The following is a 17458-nucleotide window of genomic DNA, read 5'->3' on the forward strand; positions in this document are numbered from 1 at the left end:
CTATCTGGGTGTGTAATTATAAAAAAGTAGGCCTACTTAATTATATAAACTAATGAATTGGGGGGGGGGGGTGGTATATAAAGAATCGTTCTGGAATCGGATCGTGACTTCCAGAATCGGAATCGGATCGTGAAGTGACCAAATGTTTTTTTTTTTTACTTTTACATATTAGCCGACCTTTCGTGAATCTAGTCTGTAGTTAAATGTTATGTCGCTAGGTTTAGTAAATGTTTATTGGAAGATAATAGTTTAATTGCAGCGATAGCTTAGGTGACCAACACTTCACTAACGTTAGCTAACTTACAGTAACCTGATGTAAATAATATATAATATTTTTTAATATTATATATATATATATATGTGTGTGTGTGTGTATATATATATATATATATATATATATATATATATATATATATTTATACATATATACAATAGACACACACATATATTTATATATGAAGCGTTCAGATGCAAAAGCCTCTAAGTGCCATTTGAAATATTCTTCTAGAATGATCATTTTAAACAAGCTTGTATATTTAAGTTCAGTAATTTCACTTAAATGACAATTAATGGGTAATCTTTTCCATTTAAGTGAAATTACTGAATTACTGAACTTAAATAAGAGGACATTAACAAAATGCAATAACAGTTTAAAAAGTATTTGGGTGTGCGTTATATTTTATATTTACCGTTTAATAATGCAATCGCTGCTGTCTGTCCATAGAAGAACATGACAGCCCGCATATGTTTTGGAATTATTGGGGCTTCCATGAAACACGTGACAGACGTTGCAACGAAATCAAAGCGTATTGCAACTCTCTCTATATCTGAGCTACACTATTTGAAAGATAGCTCAAAGTCTCTGTTAAGGCCTAACCTTTTACTTTCATGTGTCAATAGGCCCATTTCACAAGATGGCGACCGAGACCGGAAGTAGGGTAAACTTTTTTCCGGTGAAAGCGCCCTAGCACAGTTGCATTCGGTGGAAAAATATGCGGAGACTAAAAGCGCTCCGTCCTGTTGCTTACCTTTTTATGATTTTTATGTCAACCCAAAAAAGAAACAACCTAATTTATCACTTCACAGCTTTCCGTGTTTTCATGGAACAACTGGGGAGAAGTTAAATCACGTCAGACACAGACGACAATACGACCAGCTACGATCGACATTCATTCTCAAAATGGACTGTGAACAGCTTGTTTTCTCTCAGTCATTCATATATTTGACAAAAGTAAGAATAGCAGATGTTTTCAGTTTTGTTAATAGTTTTCAGGGAGCTTCATTCATGTAATCTCCTGGATTAATTAGTGATTAAAAGAAAGCATGATGTTACACAATATTTTACTGTCTGGGGTCCCCTAATGAAAAGAAAATATAATTCCCTATAGGGCCCTATATTCCCTATAATGTGAATTATCATAAATGGTATATTTGAAAACATACAGAATTATATGGTGTTAATACAATATATTTCATATTACATAAGCAATTTTCATATATTTAAAAATCTGAGACAATATATTTGGGTATGTAATTTTATATTCAGTAATACACTTCATATACAGGGATTCAAGTCATGCTTAAAATGACAATCATACCCAAAAACATAATAATTTCATGATAAATTTACATTTAAACATTTAATACATAATAAAACATACAACTTTATTTAGTTTAGATATATCCTTATTAGTTAATATCGCAGTCAAGCTGAAACAGGAGAAACTGTGTCTTATGTCATTAGTAGACCAGACCTTTTCTTTTTCTTGCAACAGGGATGCATTTTGTATATTTATTGGAAGCGGAGATTATGTAATTCTGGAACTAAGTGAATTCATTTTAGCATTACTCTCAACATCCAGTCAGTCACCCATTCTGTCTCTTCCATAGGGGGAAAGGTTATTGCATCGCTAAGAGCTGTACAGTAAGATGGAGACGGAGTACGAGAAAGCGCTTCAGTTACAGGAGAATGAATGACTGAGGAGCTGTCTGAAGCAGCAAGTTGTTCTAACAGCAAATTTCACATTCGAAATGCAAAACACGTCATCCTTAAATCGCTCCATTGGCATTCTGTCCAGTACAGGATTGAATTCAAAGTCCCATCAGTGCCTCCATGGCACTGCCCCACATCTCAAACAATTCATCACCCCCCTTTCCTCATCACGCCAACTCCGCTCTGGACAGGCCAATTTCTTTCAGCCTTTGAGGACAAGGTCTCCCTGTCCATCTAATACATGGACAAGCTACTGTGGAGCGTGGGTTCTCCATAAACAAGGAGGTGGAGATGTGCAATATGAACGAAGACACTATAGTCTCACAGAGACTAATCTGCGACTATGTGAGGATGAGTGGTGGAGTGGTCAAAGTGCCTCTAACTAAAGAGCTGCTAAATGAGTGTGCATCTGCACGCAACCGGTACAGGATCTTCTTGGAAGATGAGAGGAAGAAAAAGGAAAAGACAAAACAGATGAACAAGAGAAAAGGGGTTGAAGATGAGCTTGAAGAGCAACGCAAGAAAAGAAGAACAATCTCAACTGTGTGTGAAACTCTCAAAAAGGATGCAGAAGGCCTGGCAGAGAAGGCTGAGAATACAGCAGGGACAAAGATTGCAGAACTAAATCCAATTCCATGAGAAAAAGATTCAAGGAAAAGAGAAGGGATTATTCCGTGGACTCAAGTGGAGTGAATGAGTGATTTAATAAAACAAAACATAAAATAAACAAACCAATAATAAATCCAAAACAAACAAGGCAGGGCAGGACCAGGGGCCTGTACCATGATGATAGTTGAACAAACTCGGGGTTACAGGATTGGTTTTGGGTCGACAAAACCAAACCGATGCAATCAGGCTTTATTGGTAACCATGACGCAGCTCATCAACTTTCTCTGTCAACTCGGGCTTTGATCCTTAAGCTATGATTACTCCACACGCACGTGCACATAAAAGAGTGACGTCGACACTGAACAACCAATCGCGTTTCAATATGGATAGAGCGAGGGCTATATATTTTTCCACACAGGAGCAAGAGATTATTCTTCAAAAATATGAAGTGTTTTTCAAGTACACTTGAAACACTTGAGTACATCTGCTGCCAAAGCAAGAGAACAATCTTGGAGGAAGATTGCTGATTGCGTTAATGCGTAAGTTAAACAACTAATTTAAATTCATGTGGGCTAATCATATACAAAAAAAGTATGCTAAAATTAAAATGTGTATTTGTGCTGATATATACACTCACCGGCCACTTTATTAGGTACACCTGTCCAACTGCTCGTTAACACTTAATTTCTAAGCAGCCAATTACATGGCGGCAACTCAGTGCATTTAGGCATGTAGACATGGTCAAGACAATCTCCTGCAGTTCAAACCGAGCATCAGTATGGGGAAGAAAGGTGATTTGAGTGACTTTGAACGTGGCATGATTGTTGGTGCCAGAAGGGCTGGTCTGAGTATTTCAGAAACTGCTAATCTACTGGGATTTTCACGCACAACCATCTCTAGGGTTTACAGAGAATGGTCCGAAAAAGAAAAAACATCCAGTGAGCGGCAGTTCTGTGGGCGGAAATGCCTTGTTGATGCCAGAGGTCAGAGGAGAATGGCCAGACTGGTTCGAGCTGATAGAAGGGCAACAGTGACTCAAATAACCACCCGTTACAACCAAGGTGGGCAGAAGAGCATCTCTGAACGCACAGTACGTCGAACTTTGAGGCAGATGGGCTACAGCAGCAGAAGACCACACCGGGTGCCACTCCTTTCAGCTAAGAACAGGAAACTGAGGCTACAATTTGCACAAGCTCATCGAAATTGGACAATAGAAGATTGGAAAAACGTTGCCTGGTCTGATGAGTCTCGATTTCTGCTGCGACATTCGGATGGTAGGGTCAGAATTTGGCGTCTACAACATGAAAGCATGGATCCATCCTGCCTTGTATCAACGGTTCAGGCTGGTGGTGGTGGTGTCATGGTGTGGGGAATATTTTCTTGGCACTCTTTGGGCCCCTTGGTACCAATTGAGCATCGTTGCAACGCCACAGCCTACCTGAGTGTTGTTGCTGACCATGTCCATCCCTTTATGACCACAATGTACCCAACTTCTGATGGCTACTTTCAGCAGGATAATGCGCCATGTCATAAAGCTGGAATCATCTCAGACTGGTTTCTTGAACATGACAATGAGTTTGCTGTACTCAAATGGCCTCCACAGTCACCAGATCTCAATCCAATAGAGCATCTTTGGGATGTGGTGGAACGGGAGATTCGCATCATGGATGTGCAGCCGACAAATCTGCGGCAACTGTGTGATGCCATCATGTCAATATGGACCAAACTCCCTGAGGAATGCTTCCAGCACCTTGTTAAATCTATGCCACGAAGAATTGAGGCAGTTCTGAAGGCAAAAGGGGGTCCAACCCGTTACTAGCATGGGGTACCTACAGTAGGTAGACAACCAGAATGTGGTTTTTACCGCCGCCGGTTTGCCGCGGCGGTAAAAGTTGAGGTGTAGTTGCTGCCTTTGGCCGCTAAGAGGCGCAACAATTAATCACAGACTTTGAAAAGTGTCCGTTTTTTGTGTAATCTTCAACTGCACCGCGGCTCTTTCAGAGCAATTGAAAGATGGTAACAGATTAATTCAAGTGAAACGTAGTTAAATTAATTAATTAATCACAATACTGAAATTAAATAGAAAAAATAAGGAAACCTTAAAACATTGCAGTCAAAACATATTAGGCTACATCAATGAGGCTTTACAATTGTATAAGACGACAGCGCATTAGAAGTCCAGCGATAGCTGTGTGGTTAACGCATCATCCTCAACCTCATATACCTCCAAACGACGCAAGATCGAACCTTGTTACATGCTCTTGGCCGACAGCTTTTATGTTTATCCTACCGTTCTTGAAGCTTAAATAGGTATAGCTTTTGCAATCCGTTCCCTTAATTTATAAACTGTAGGCTACTCACGGATTCTTAAACTGTTCCCTCGGTTTAACAATTCGTGCCCACGGATTAATAAACCGTAGCCACGAGTTCCTAATCCCTGCTCTCAGATTTGTAAACCGTGCCCTCAGTTTTAGAAATATGTACCCACAAATTCATAAACCGTGCCCACGCTTTCGCAATCCGTAGGCTACTTACGGGTGTGTAATCCGGACTCGCGGATTTGTGGCTCGTCCCCGAGAATGTGCCGCATGATTCAACCAGGCCTCCTATTTAGATGCGGGATGCATTGTTTTTAAAAGGACTTCACTTACAAAAAAAAAATAAATAAATATAGCCTAAGACAAACACAAAGTTATAGGTCTATAAAAATAAAACATTCACAAATTGTTTTACATATTCTCCTGTCTTAAGTGAACTCATTTAAAGTTATAAATGCAAATAATAGGCCTAATAATAATATGCTATTATTATTACATTTAGGCTACATATTTAGATATAAGACGCTTTTATAAAAAAAAAAAGAAACAAAGCAATTCGTCAAATCATAATAGGCCTACTGGTTAGACAATAATAAAACAGGGCTGAGATTATCACAAATAGGCCTAAACACAAGATTTTGACGAATAGGCTGACTTTTTGCCTTTATTAAACATTTAAAATATTCGCAAATTAATATGAAAAAAAAAATAGATTTTGCTTTCTAAAAACTATATTTTGCCCGCAGTGCTAAATGAGAAGAGCATGTGAGAGATGATTTATAGGTGATTTATAGGCTTGTGTCTGAAAAATAACGATCGACGTTTTCTTGTTATTGTGAGTTTACACAAATAAAAGTAGTTGCAAATAATGTATTATGTATTATGTATTTTTTTTTCCGTATGACCAGAAATGCTAGATTATTTTAAATTGTTCCACTGTTGATAGGAACATGCAAGTGTTTGCGGCCGCGGCAGTGACATGCACACAAACAGTTGGATATACGTTAAAACCTGTGTTTGTTTGTTAGAATCGTAGCCTATTATTAATTGTCTAAGACTGACATTTGACGAATTGCTTTGTTCTTTTTTGTGGATAAAAGCGTCTTCTAAATAGGCCTGTAGCCTAAATGCATTTTTATTTGCATTACTACTATGAATGAGTTCACGACAGTAATATATTTAACATAAAATAATTTATAACTTATAACCAAACCTTTTACAGTTTTTGAACTGTGTTATTATTATTATTATTATTTTCGCTTATTATAGTACTGAGCTTTTTCCTCTAAAAATTGACTTTAAAGATAAAAGTATCCTAAATGTATTTATTTTTTTAAATGCAAGAAATTATCCATTTTAAAAAAGGATTTTAAAAACAATGCAATGCATCCCGCATCTAAACAGGAGGCCTGGTTGAATCATGCGGCACACTCTGGGGGACAAACCACAAACCCGTGAGTCCGGATTACAAACCCATACGGATTGCGAAAGCGTGGGCACGGTTTATGAATTTGTGGGTACAGATTGCAAAAACTGAGGGCACGATTTACAAATCTGAGAGCATGGATTAGGAACTCGTGGGTACGGTTTATTAATCTGTTGTGATAAAGTGCAGTTATGCTTCTAACGTTAGTGTTTTTGGAGCAACTGAATGCCTTCAAACAAAAGCTATCGAGGAATCGTCAAGAAAAGTAAAGGCCAGTTTTAAAGTTTTACAAAAAATAAACCATGTTCAATTTGTAGCCTATATTGTTCTTGAATTGTTCAAAGAAAAAAAGGACATACTAAAAACGCCAGCTTAATCTCAGGAGCTGCTTTGATTACGCTCATGGCGTTTAAAAAAACGCGGCGCTCCCATTGAAAACAATTGAAAACACGCCAGGCGTGTGGAAAAACACTTTGGTGGACACACAGGCTTTCAAGTGGGGGAGGGCGCATATTTGCATTTGAATGTTGTGTTACATTCTAATATTTAACGTGTGACGCACACACACAACTGCACATGCACACACACAGGGCTTACATTCTGTTTGATTGTGTTATTGTTGCAAACATGCTGCTCTAAACTAAACTAGTGTTATCTGTCTGTCAGCAGCAAAGATAAAGTTGATGATGCTGACTCGCCTTCACAGTGAACGCGCATAGGCCTAAACGCATTCAAATTAGCCTATTTACGCAGAGAGTTGCCAATTTATTTTCGTTTTTAAATGTTTTGTTTAAAAGTAGACATTTAAAGCTTTCTAGTTCATTTTGTCTGTCCCTAAAAACTCTTTCTCTACGAAGTGCTCGTCTAACAATTTGCGCGGAGATGTCCACAGAATTAGGGAGAAAAGGTGAAGCCATTGCAGCAGAGAACAGACGCTGGGAATTAGTTGCGTCACCTATATGTTACTTTGCTCACAGCTGATTGGTCAAACTTCTGTCTGAGATCTTGAATCCAGAACATAACCTGCCCCGGACCAGGTTAGCCGTGCAGCGTAAGATACCATGGCAACGAACACCGATTAAAGCCGAGCTACTTTCATAGTACCTAAAACCCAGGGTTGGCGGAAGCTAAACTGAAACATAGCTGGCTAGCCAGCTAGTGATGTTACGTATGACACTGAAGCTTCGATGTGCGTATCACATATGCGACACAATTTCTAGTGAAGCCCCGTATCGTGGTGTGTATTGGTTTTCCCAGAGTCACGTGATCGATGACAAACGAAGCCTCACTTTCTGTCCGATCACGTGCGAGTTTCGCTTTGGGTGTCAGAAGGCTCGAACTTTAACGAGTCAATGTTGCCTCAGTCTGGTTGATGGGTGTTTGAGGAGAGTGCTGTACTTTGAAAGTTAATAAATATAATTCATTAAATAACCAACATTTATTTTTCACTACTTAGTCTTCTTTTTTGTTTTGTCTTTTTGTTTTTGTAAAATCTTTGCACTTAAGCTTATATCTTTGCACTTAAGCTTATATTATATACACTTTAATGGGAAAATGAATTTATCAAATGAACAAATCAAACACAAACATGTAAGGTTTTTATTTGTACACATAACATTGAAACTCTGTAGTGTGTTGTGGTTGCTTCATCTGCCAGAGCTTCTGGCTGCTTTATTTTAAATAAGCACCAGATGGCGCTGTTCTCGACACTCTCGAAGCTTTGAATCTTTTCCCGGAACAGTCAGGGGAAAGCCTCATTGCTTCATGAAGCTTCATTTCCCCATCCCTACTACTAGCCACCTAAACTGGTTTCATGGTATAGGCCCCAGGCATGGAACTAAACACAACGAACACGCGTAACAATTACAAGGAACAAGCACAGGATAGCAAACACAGGAAGACTAAATAAGGAAGGCAAACAAAGGAGGGTAACGAGACAGGCAGGTGAAGCAAATAATCCAATAATCAGAAAGCAAGAGGGAGGGATCAAACAACGACAAGAGCACATTGGCTCAACATAACAAAACACCCATGTGCATCATAAGACAGGACAGACATGTGACCAGGCCATGAAATTGAGAAGAGAGCAGCAGAGCTGCGCCACATGTCTTGAGGAGAATTTGGGATGTTACGAAACAAAGGGTTTCTCTCATAAAAAGTCACATAATAACATTTGTGTTTTCTAACAGTTATGGACATTAGTGAGCTTATTTTCAGTACTCTATGTTAAGGGTGCTCCGATTGATCGGTCGCCGATTACAATCGGCCGATAATTGCTTTGGGATGTGTGATCGGCGGTCTCTATAAAGGCCGATCCAGAAAATCCGATCAGATGACGCAAAACTCGCGAGACAATTGTTTTATGCCATGGTAAAAATGGCTTCAGCTGTCTGGCAATTGTACAAGGTGTGTGAAAAAGCAATTCACTAGCAATCCATCTGCAATGTGTGTACCACGCCGCTGTCTGCTTGTCAAACTGTGCAGCCTCTCTGATCAACCTGTAAAATCACCGGAAATAATAGAGTCTGTCCGCAACGGAAGCGGGCGTCCGAGTAAAGACGAGCTACAGAGAACACTGCATCCACTGATCGCCGCGGCAATGAGCGCTCAGGTTGGCTTCAAAAACCCATAATATATATGAAGCCATACTGTAGTATAATGTCAGATAGAAATTAATGTTTAAGTCATTAAATTCATGGTCACGTAAACTTTTCCCTCCGCTGTCAGTCATTCTCCATTCACGTTCAAACAGCGCGTCGTCAGTTGTTCTCCATTCAGCATTAAAACAGCACAGCGCGTCGCATTCAGCAACAATGAAAACTCTCTCCAAGATGATTAAATGTTAATATTATTATACTTGATCTGTAGATAAAGCTCTGGTTTCACATAAATTGACTCTCTTGCTGCAGTACCTCAATCATGTTCCTTTCTACCATGTGTAGGCTATCACAATACTGGAGAGCACTATCATTGTTCTTCACGCGCACAGTAACTGAAATTTAAAACTGTTAAAAGAAAATTTGGCTCAATAAACTATTTTATAGATAGATAATGTATAATACACTATGCATCTACAGTATATGTATTTCCTTTGTGCTTAGAACTTTTCCAAACAGACTCAAAGAGCTGCGCGCTGTGACTCGTGTTGCCTCAAGCGCAGGGGCGGAGTGGAACCAAAAAATCTACCGGGAAATTTACCGTAGACCACCGGCCCTCGTCGCCGGCACGATTTTAATAGCCGATAGCATTTACAGTTTTACTGATTTAAAAGGAACTTTGTTGTATTAGTATGCTGGAGTAAAGTTCATAAATGGTCGTTCTTTCCCATTGTAATTTCTAAAACTATGTTGGGAGGACTCTGTGACTCTAGGGAGGTTCAGGGGCACGCTCCCCCGCAAGAAAATTTTGGACATTTTAAGGTTAAATGCATCAATCTCGTGCTCTCTGAGAGATCACAATTAAGAGCTTCAACCCATGAACTGCTCGTTGAACAAAGAAAAAACATTAATTTGTACCAGTACAAGACAATAAAGAGGGCTCAAACATTACATTATCAGTGGTGTTTTATGTAAATGAATATGAGTATTTCAAAAGTATATTTTAACCTACATTACACTATAATATAGGAAAATTAAAATACTTTTGTCCTAATTTATTCACTTGCAATTAATAAACCCTTGAGCTTTTATTTAGGAGAAAACACCAGCAGCCTGACCATGATGATCGCGTGAGCAAAGTAATCACGCAGCACAAACTGCATGCTATTCTAATGTCAGTTATTATAATGGCGCAACGCCATATCATGGTTTCAATTTTAGTTCGTTGGCAAAATATAACGCTAGAGACCTTAATGTTAGGTTTTACATTTTACATCTTTACATATCTGTGTTGGGAAAAGGGAGAAGAGAGAGTTCGGCAAGGCGGATTCGAACTCGCGTTCAGCGCATCAAAAAGCTGCTTTCAAGCACTTCACTCCCTGCGACCTATCGTTACGCCACTGAGGCTGTTTCAAGACGGGTGTCGTTTTGCTGTAAAGACAGGCACTTAGTGCAAATATATGCTCCGTTATAGAAAATGTAAAAAAAAAAAAATGTTTTCTTCCCTTAGCTTGGGCCATGGCGAACTTCCAATAAATAGATCGAGCCGTCCCTCGCGGCCTCGAGGACCACCGGGAAAATTCCCGACTCTCTCGATTGCCACTCCGCTACTGCTCAAGCGCATCATTCAGCGCTCGCGATGCGCATAAGCGCTGTGCAGCACTCTATTGGAGTCTTAATCATATATCATAATAATTTTGCACAATGAAAGATTATTAATTGCATTTTTTTGTTCTGTTCTGTCCTATCTATCATAAGTTGCTGCCTCATTAAACAGCGGTATTATACATTTGTGCTATATTTTTTTTCTTAATTTTATAGTAGACTATAAAATAATTGCGAAATGTGATTTTGTAGATTTCTTGTTGTTTTAGTACAGTGACCATTGCATCGATGTCTTCGTCCTTGGATGCCATTTTTCCCAGACTGGACTTAGTTGAACTTCAGCATCAAAGTTATCCATTAACTGTCTCTGCCTTTGAAGGGTTCTACTGATTTGCTGCGCAGTTTGAAAATTCACATTCGCACCCAAATGTGAGATGGCATCCTTTGTGTAACGAACATAATGCTCGCAATTCAGATCCAATGCCACATTACAGTTCTGTTCCACATCATTCTGTGGGCCACTCGTGGACTCAGCATTGCTTGAATGTCAAATTGTAATTTCAGTGCCTCCAAGCTGTACGTGTGTCTCTGGGGCGTCTTTAAAATTAAGCATTTTAAATTTCCAAAGGCGGCAGATCCTTTTTCCATCACCCCCTCACAGAGTCTAGGAAGTCACGCTCCAAAAACCCCATCTTTAGAAAGGCACTGTTATAATTGAAAACACAATCTTCTTCTTGGTGCTGTTCTACAGCACTGGCACCATTTTTGTCTTTGTGATCACACACAGAAATGCCATGGTCCTCATGTTGTCTTTTAAAAGGTGGATGGCTGCACCGTGTAGGGTTGCCACCCGTCCCTTAAAATACGGAATCGTCCCGTATTTGTGAAATAAAAAGCGCGTCCCGTTTTGAATCAATACGGGACGCGATTTGTCCCGTATTTCCGAACGCATGATCCAATGCAAATCATACCACCCGCATTCTGTGAAGACGCGTCCTATTCTACCCTTGATTGGGTAATACGTGCTGCCATTGTTGGTTTGATTGGTTTGTTTAACACCATCAGGTTCAGGGCCAATCAGAGTCAGAAGAGGGCGGGTCTTTTGGCAGAGAGTTGCGTCCACCTCTGAAACGAAAGCGTATGCAAAATAATTGACGAGAGTGGGAGGAAACAAATACTTCGCTGGAAAGTGTCAGTGGCAAGTAGCCTAAATAAGTTATAATAAGAAATAAGAGAGAGAGATATTAAATACATATTTAATAATAAAAATGTGAATGTTGTGGAGAAAAATAACTTGCTTAACAAACCCAGAGAATATCCTTTAATAGGCTATACTATAGAATTAACAATAGCCTATGTCTGAATACATAAATAATAAATAGATTTTCTTACCAAGAATACAAATAGTCATATCAACAGACATAATTTTACATAGACCCACACATAAACAAATAAAGATTTTACAGTAGGCTATGGATAATACTAGCCTAAATATAATGAAATCAATTTCACAAGAAGTAGAGTAATTAATTTGCCCGTGGTTGCATTTTAGTGTCTTTGTTTCCATGACGAGTCTAGAGAACATGCGACTCGCAGCATGCCGTGACCTATGGCCGTGACAGACAAATCCTTGTTTTAAAGGTATAGGCCTATGGGTTTTTTTTTTCTTTGGAAAATAAATATATAATATTAATATACAGAGCTTGGTAGACTGGTAATATTTGTTAATATTATTAAACAGATTAATAAATACATTATAATTTGTATTATTAAATATTAATCATATATGCTTACTAAATTGTGATCCTATCTGTTATACACACTTTATAGCAATTAAAAGAAAGTTTTAAAAGTGCTACATTATTTAAATAAAAAATAGACAAACAAACATAACAATTTCAAAATCGAATTCAAAATCAATTTTAGTAAATAAAAACAAACCATGCAGAATTGTCAAAAACATGATTAATGTTTTCTGTAATACAGAAGAGTTTGCATAAGTAAATAAGAGTAAAATAATAAAATGTAAAATAATAATATAAAATGTTTTCTGTTGCAAGCTCACATACTTGATCTCATGTTTTCTCGTGGTTTATTGTTGAGCTGTCAAATTGGCATGTTGAAATAATCAGTTCCATACACTTGACAATTTTTAAAAAAAATTTAATTTAATTATTTATTTATCTCGTGTATGGGTGTCCCTTACTTTGCCTCACTGAAGGTGGCAACCCTAGCACCGTGGCATGTGACACACAATTGGTTGAGGTACAACTGTACTCTGTGGAGGACTCAACATGTTATGAAATTCTGGAGATTCATTGAGAATGTATGTGTCAACAATGTTTAGGATTTGTTCATCAAACCGATCTTGCTTCTCCTCATTTAACAGAAAAGAGGTTGACATGGATACTGGCATGTCATCCTTTGTGCGTAAAGAGAAATGATGTAGAACAATGGCAATGATCGATGCGTCCAGCACATCTTGAATGAAAGTGTTGCATGGCCTATAGTTGTCCCCCAAAGCTGATTTAGTCACATTGGTCCTGTGGACAACATTTCTCAGGTGGAAAAAAGAACCAAAATCACACTGTGAACTAGGACTGTAGAATCTTTCAAAAATCACATCATTGAAGTTCATGGAACAACGAAAATCCGCAATAACTGGAACAAGTCCTTCCAATCTTTCAAATGATGAGTCTTCATTTGCTTTAGCTCTGATGGCTGCATCAACATTCTGCTTGGTCAGTTGATCACCAGCCAGTTGATCACCAGCTTGATTTCTTTTTCTAGATCAGAAATGTAAGGAACATATCGCTGTTAGATGTACTGCACTGCTTTCACCATATCTGCAGAAACCTTCTCATCCACCTCAAGAAGTCCCAAGGGAGTGATTTCAGTTTTAGGGCCATAACGTCACTGTACATATGAGGAATGTGCCACAGTAAAACGTTTGAAAACTGCTTGAATGCGGTGAAACGCTGAACCACTAAACGACCCACCAGTTCTTTAAAGGGCACCTATTATACCCTTTTTACAAGATGTAATATTGGTCTCGGGTGTCCCCAGAATGTATTTGGGAAGTTTCAGCTCAAAATACCACACAGTTAATTTATTATAACCATTTGAAAATGTCATTTTTGGGGCCTGATTAAAAATGAGCTGTTTTGGTGTATACGTCCTTAAATGCAAATGAGCTGCTTATGTGCTGAGTGGTCTGGCGTCTCCTAGAGGAAGGTTGGATATTGTCAGAGCACAGGAAGCTGTAGACCTTTCCTTGCTGATAATCATCCGCATCCCTTTTGTATTTTCAATCAATCAATTTTGTTAAAAACTCTACATACCTCATCTGCTGTAATAGCAGTACCATACCATATACCAATACCGTACTGTATCTGCTGTCTAATGGTATCACGCTCCAAAAGAAAGTCTGATGTTTCGAATCGTGCAAAAAAATCATTCAGTTCATCCTATCATTGTAAACATTCCTTGCCATAATTGTTTCAGTTGCACTACACAGGATAAGGATAGCTTTTGAACAGGGAGACAGGTTAAAAATGAAAGCAATTCATAAGGAGATTAGACAGATAACAAAAAGTTGTAAACAGAAATATAAACTGCATATTGAGGCGAAAATGAGGTTGAATAACCTTTTAATTCTTTGTTTTGGAAGAAAATACCTAGAGATCAGACCTATTGGAACTTTAATTGAATACATAGCATTGGTAAAGCATACTGAATTTACAGCCCTACAAATGTTTTAGGGCCTACTGAAAAAGAATGTATCGAATCAAAATTTCGCAAAGTAGTCTAATGTTAAGAATTCAATTCAATCAACTTTATTAATCCCACAATGGCAATTCGTTTTAGAGCAGAATGTAAGCCCTGTGTGTTATGATACCATCAAAATGTTTCTCCGTTGTGTGTGTGCGTCATACGTTAAATGTTTTAGAATGTAACACAACATTCAAATGCAAATATGCGCCATCCCCCACTTGAAACGGCCGTGTGTCCACCAAAGCGTTTTTTCCACACGCCTGGCGTATGTTTTCAATTGTTTTCAATGGGAGCGCCGCGTTTTTTAAACGTGTACTCGAAGCAGCTCCTGAGATTAGGCTGGCGTTTTTAGTAGGACTATGTCGTTTTTTCTTCAAATAATTCAAGAACAATATATGGTTTATTTTTGTAAAACTTTCAAACTGGCCTTTACTTTTCTTGACGATTCCTCTGGTAGCTTTAGTTTGAACGCATTCAGTTGCTCCAAAAACACTAACGTTAGTAAAATTACTGCACTTTATCACACCTGGTTACCGGATGTGCTCGGGAAGAAATATCTGTAAAAAAAATACTCAAGACATTCATGCCTAACATGCCAGAACTAAATTAACGCTAACGTTAATGGGTTATTTGACATTTAGCAAAACATAATTTCTGGTTTTACCACATTAGTGTCAGAATATCCACGAAATTCAACTTTAAATCAAACAAAAGACCGCAACCTTAGATAAAAAACAAAGACAAATACCCTACGGAAAAAAATCTTTGATTAACCTTTGATTAAACACGTGTGCAACCCCACCCACATTTCACAGCCATGTAAAAAAAAAAAAAGACTAGTGCCACATAACTTTATCTGAACTTCTTTTAAAAATTGAACTGTCGTCAGACCATGAACACCTCTTCATTTTACAGTTCCAGGATGAGGAACACAAGAATGTAAATAATAAGGCTACTAATTTTATTGTTGTTCATTTGAATTTAAACAGTCTTCTGCTTTTAATTATTATTTATCAGATTATACAATGTTTTAATCATTCCACTATTGTTGACAGAAATCGTTTGCATGAAAACAGACCTCTATCAGTAGGGAGACAACATTTTTTTTAATAAACAGATAGTAAACTTACATTTTAAAATTCAGCAATTGCTGCTGTTTTGCACAATGTCCCAAACGACTTTAATGCGACTGGTTTATTTTTGCCGCGGTAGGCATTTTGACATGCACACAAATACTGCAGAGTAACATGGTTTAGTAGCCTAACTGCAAGCCCTGAAAATGTTTTAATTTTATGATCATTGATTTAACTTATTACTCTTATGTTTCAGTTAATAAATAACAAATTGAATTAACACAAAGTAAAAGATTGTAAATCTTTTAAGTAAGATAAGTAAAACAAAAGTAACCTATTGACATAGCCTTTCTAAATTATAGCTAGCCTAGAAAAACTGGGCACACAGCCTAATGTTTGAAGTGTAGTTGCTTAAATTTGATGGAATAATAGAGGCCTATTTTTACTTCACATTTATTTCATTTGAATTTACTTTTTTCAGTAGGCCTATTGTGATTATGAATTCGTTTAACTACAATGTTAATCTTGAATTAATCTGCGACCTCAGCTCTCAATGTGCAGTGGCAAATTATGTCGGACACTTTAAAGAAATAAACAGTTAATAAACTCGCTAATAAACTGCTACCTATTTTAAGCTTCAAGAACGGTAAAACAAAAGCTGTCAGCCAACAGCATGGTTCAGAACAGGTTCGATCTCAGGTCGTTTGGAGGTCCATGAAGTCGAGGTTGACGCGTTACCAACAGAGCTACCATTAAACTGCTGGTACGCTATCGTCTTATAGCGTATGGTTATAAAGCCTACATTGATGTAGCCTAATATGTTTCTGCAATGTTTTATGTTTTCATTATTTATTCAATTTAATTTCAGTATTGTGATTAATTAATTCATTAATTAATTTAACTATGTTTCACTTGAATTAATCTGCCATCTGTGGCTGCAGGAGATTACACAAAAAACGGACACTTTTCAAAGTAAAAACCGCATTCTGGTTGATTACCTACTGTACATGGAACAGCTAGGTTTAGAGGTAGGTTCAGGGTTAGTACTAGTTATTACCCAGTATTTGTAGTTACCAAAATAAGTACATAGTATTTACATGGGTAACTGGACTGTAAAAGGAAGCGTTACCAAGACATTTTCCCAGAAGTCAAAGTTTAACAGTACCAGCAAAAGCGCAGAAAACGTTTGATTGTTCTGTGTCTTTGCTGGGCTCTAAATCTGATACAACCCCGTCTATATCTGAAGAGCTGCAGCTCATGCAAGCAGGGCAAGGAAAGGGGACCCTGTCCTTGACATCGGATACAACACATGCAGAGGTGAGGAACTCGATCCTAAGCAAATGCATATTCTGAGCAAGGGAGTAATCCATCAACCGGAAGTTGAAGCCTCGCGGGAGCTGACATCTTGTAGCAGAACTTCACTTGCGTTAGCATTCCCATTGACTCCCATTCATTTTGGCGTCACTTTGACAGCGAATAACTTTACATCTGAGGTGTTTGAAGACCCCATTTGTCCTTTATTTATTTCTAAAGAAACACGACAATGTATAAAATACTCCACTATACCTTGTAGCTTATGTTATGGCCCCGTAGAAGCAGTTTTAGTGAAAGTAGGCTAACGATTGTGTCATACCCTAGCGACTCTCTGTCGCACGTGGAGAGATTACCGTATGTACAGGAGGAGAAGCTCGCGCACAATCGGGGAAACGTGGAGGCTTTTCCTAGCTCCTTTTTTTCCTGTCCTTTTCCTAGCTCATGGACAGCTCCTATTCACACTCTCCGCCTCTGCATGTTTCAGAAGGGAATGATTCAGATTTCTCATGCCACTGCACTAGAAGACAGACGATTGCTCTCGTCACATCTACGTCGTCAAGCTCTGTTTGAGTCTGCGCGTCAGGGACGGAAGTGCTAAAAAATCGTCTCAATGGGGTTCCAATGAGATCACTCTGTCCATTTCTTTTACTGTCTATGATTCTGAGTGGCATTATTTGTTGTGTCAGTTTTTTAAAGGTTTTCTTTAAAGAGCATATTGCAGGTAAAAAAAAAATCGAAATTAATATATA

General features: G+C 38.3%; 1 protein-coding gene across 2 annotated transcripts in view; it reads right to left on the minus strand.

The window, feature by feature from the left end:
• The window catches only part of LOC120475522 (ribonuclease inhibitor-like), a 457326-nt gene that overhangs the window by 242753 nt on the left and 197115 nt on the right, over nucleotides 1–17458 (minus strand). The window lies entirely within an intron of this gene.

This window comes from Pimephales promelas, chromosome 2 (genome assembly GCF_988280905.1).
Source record: "Pimephales promelas chromosome 2, fPimPro1.hap1.1, whole genome shotgun sequence".
NCBI lineage: Eukaryota > Metazoa > Chordata > Actinopteri > Cypriniformes > Leuciscidae > Pimephales > Pimephales promelas.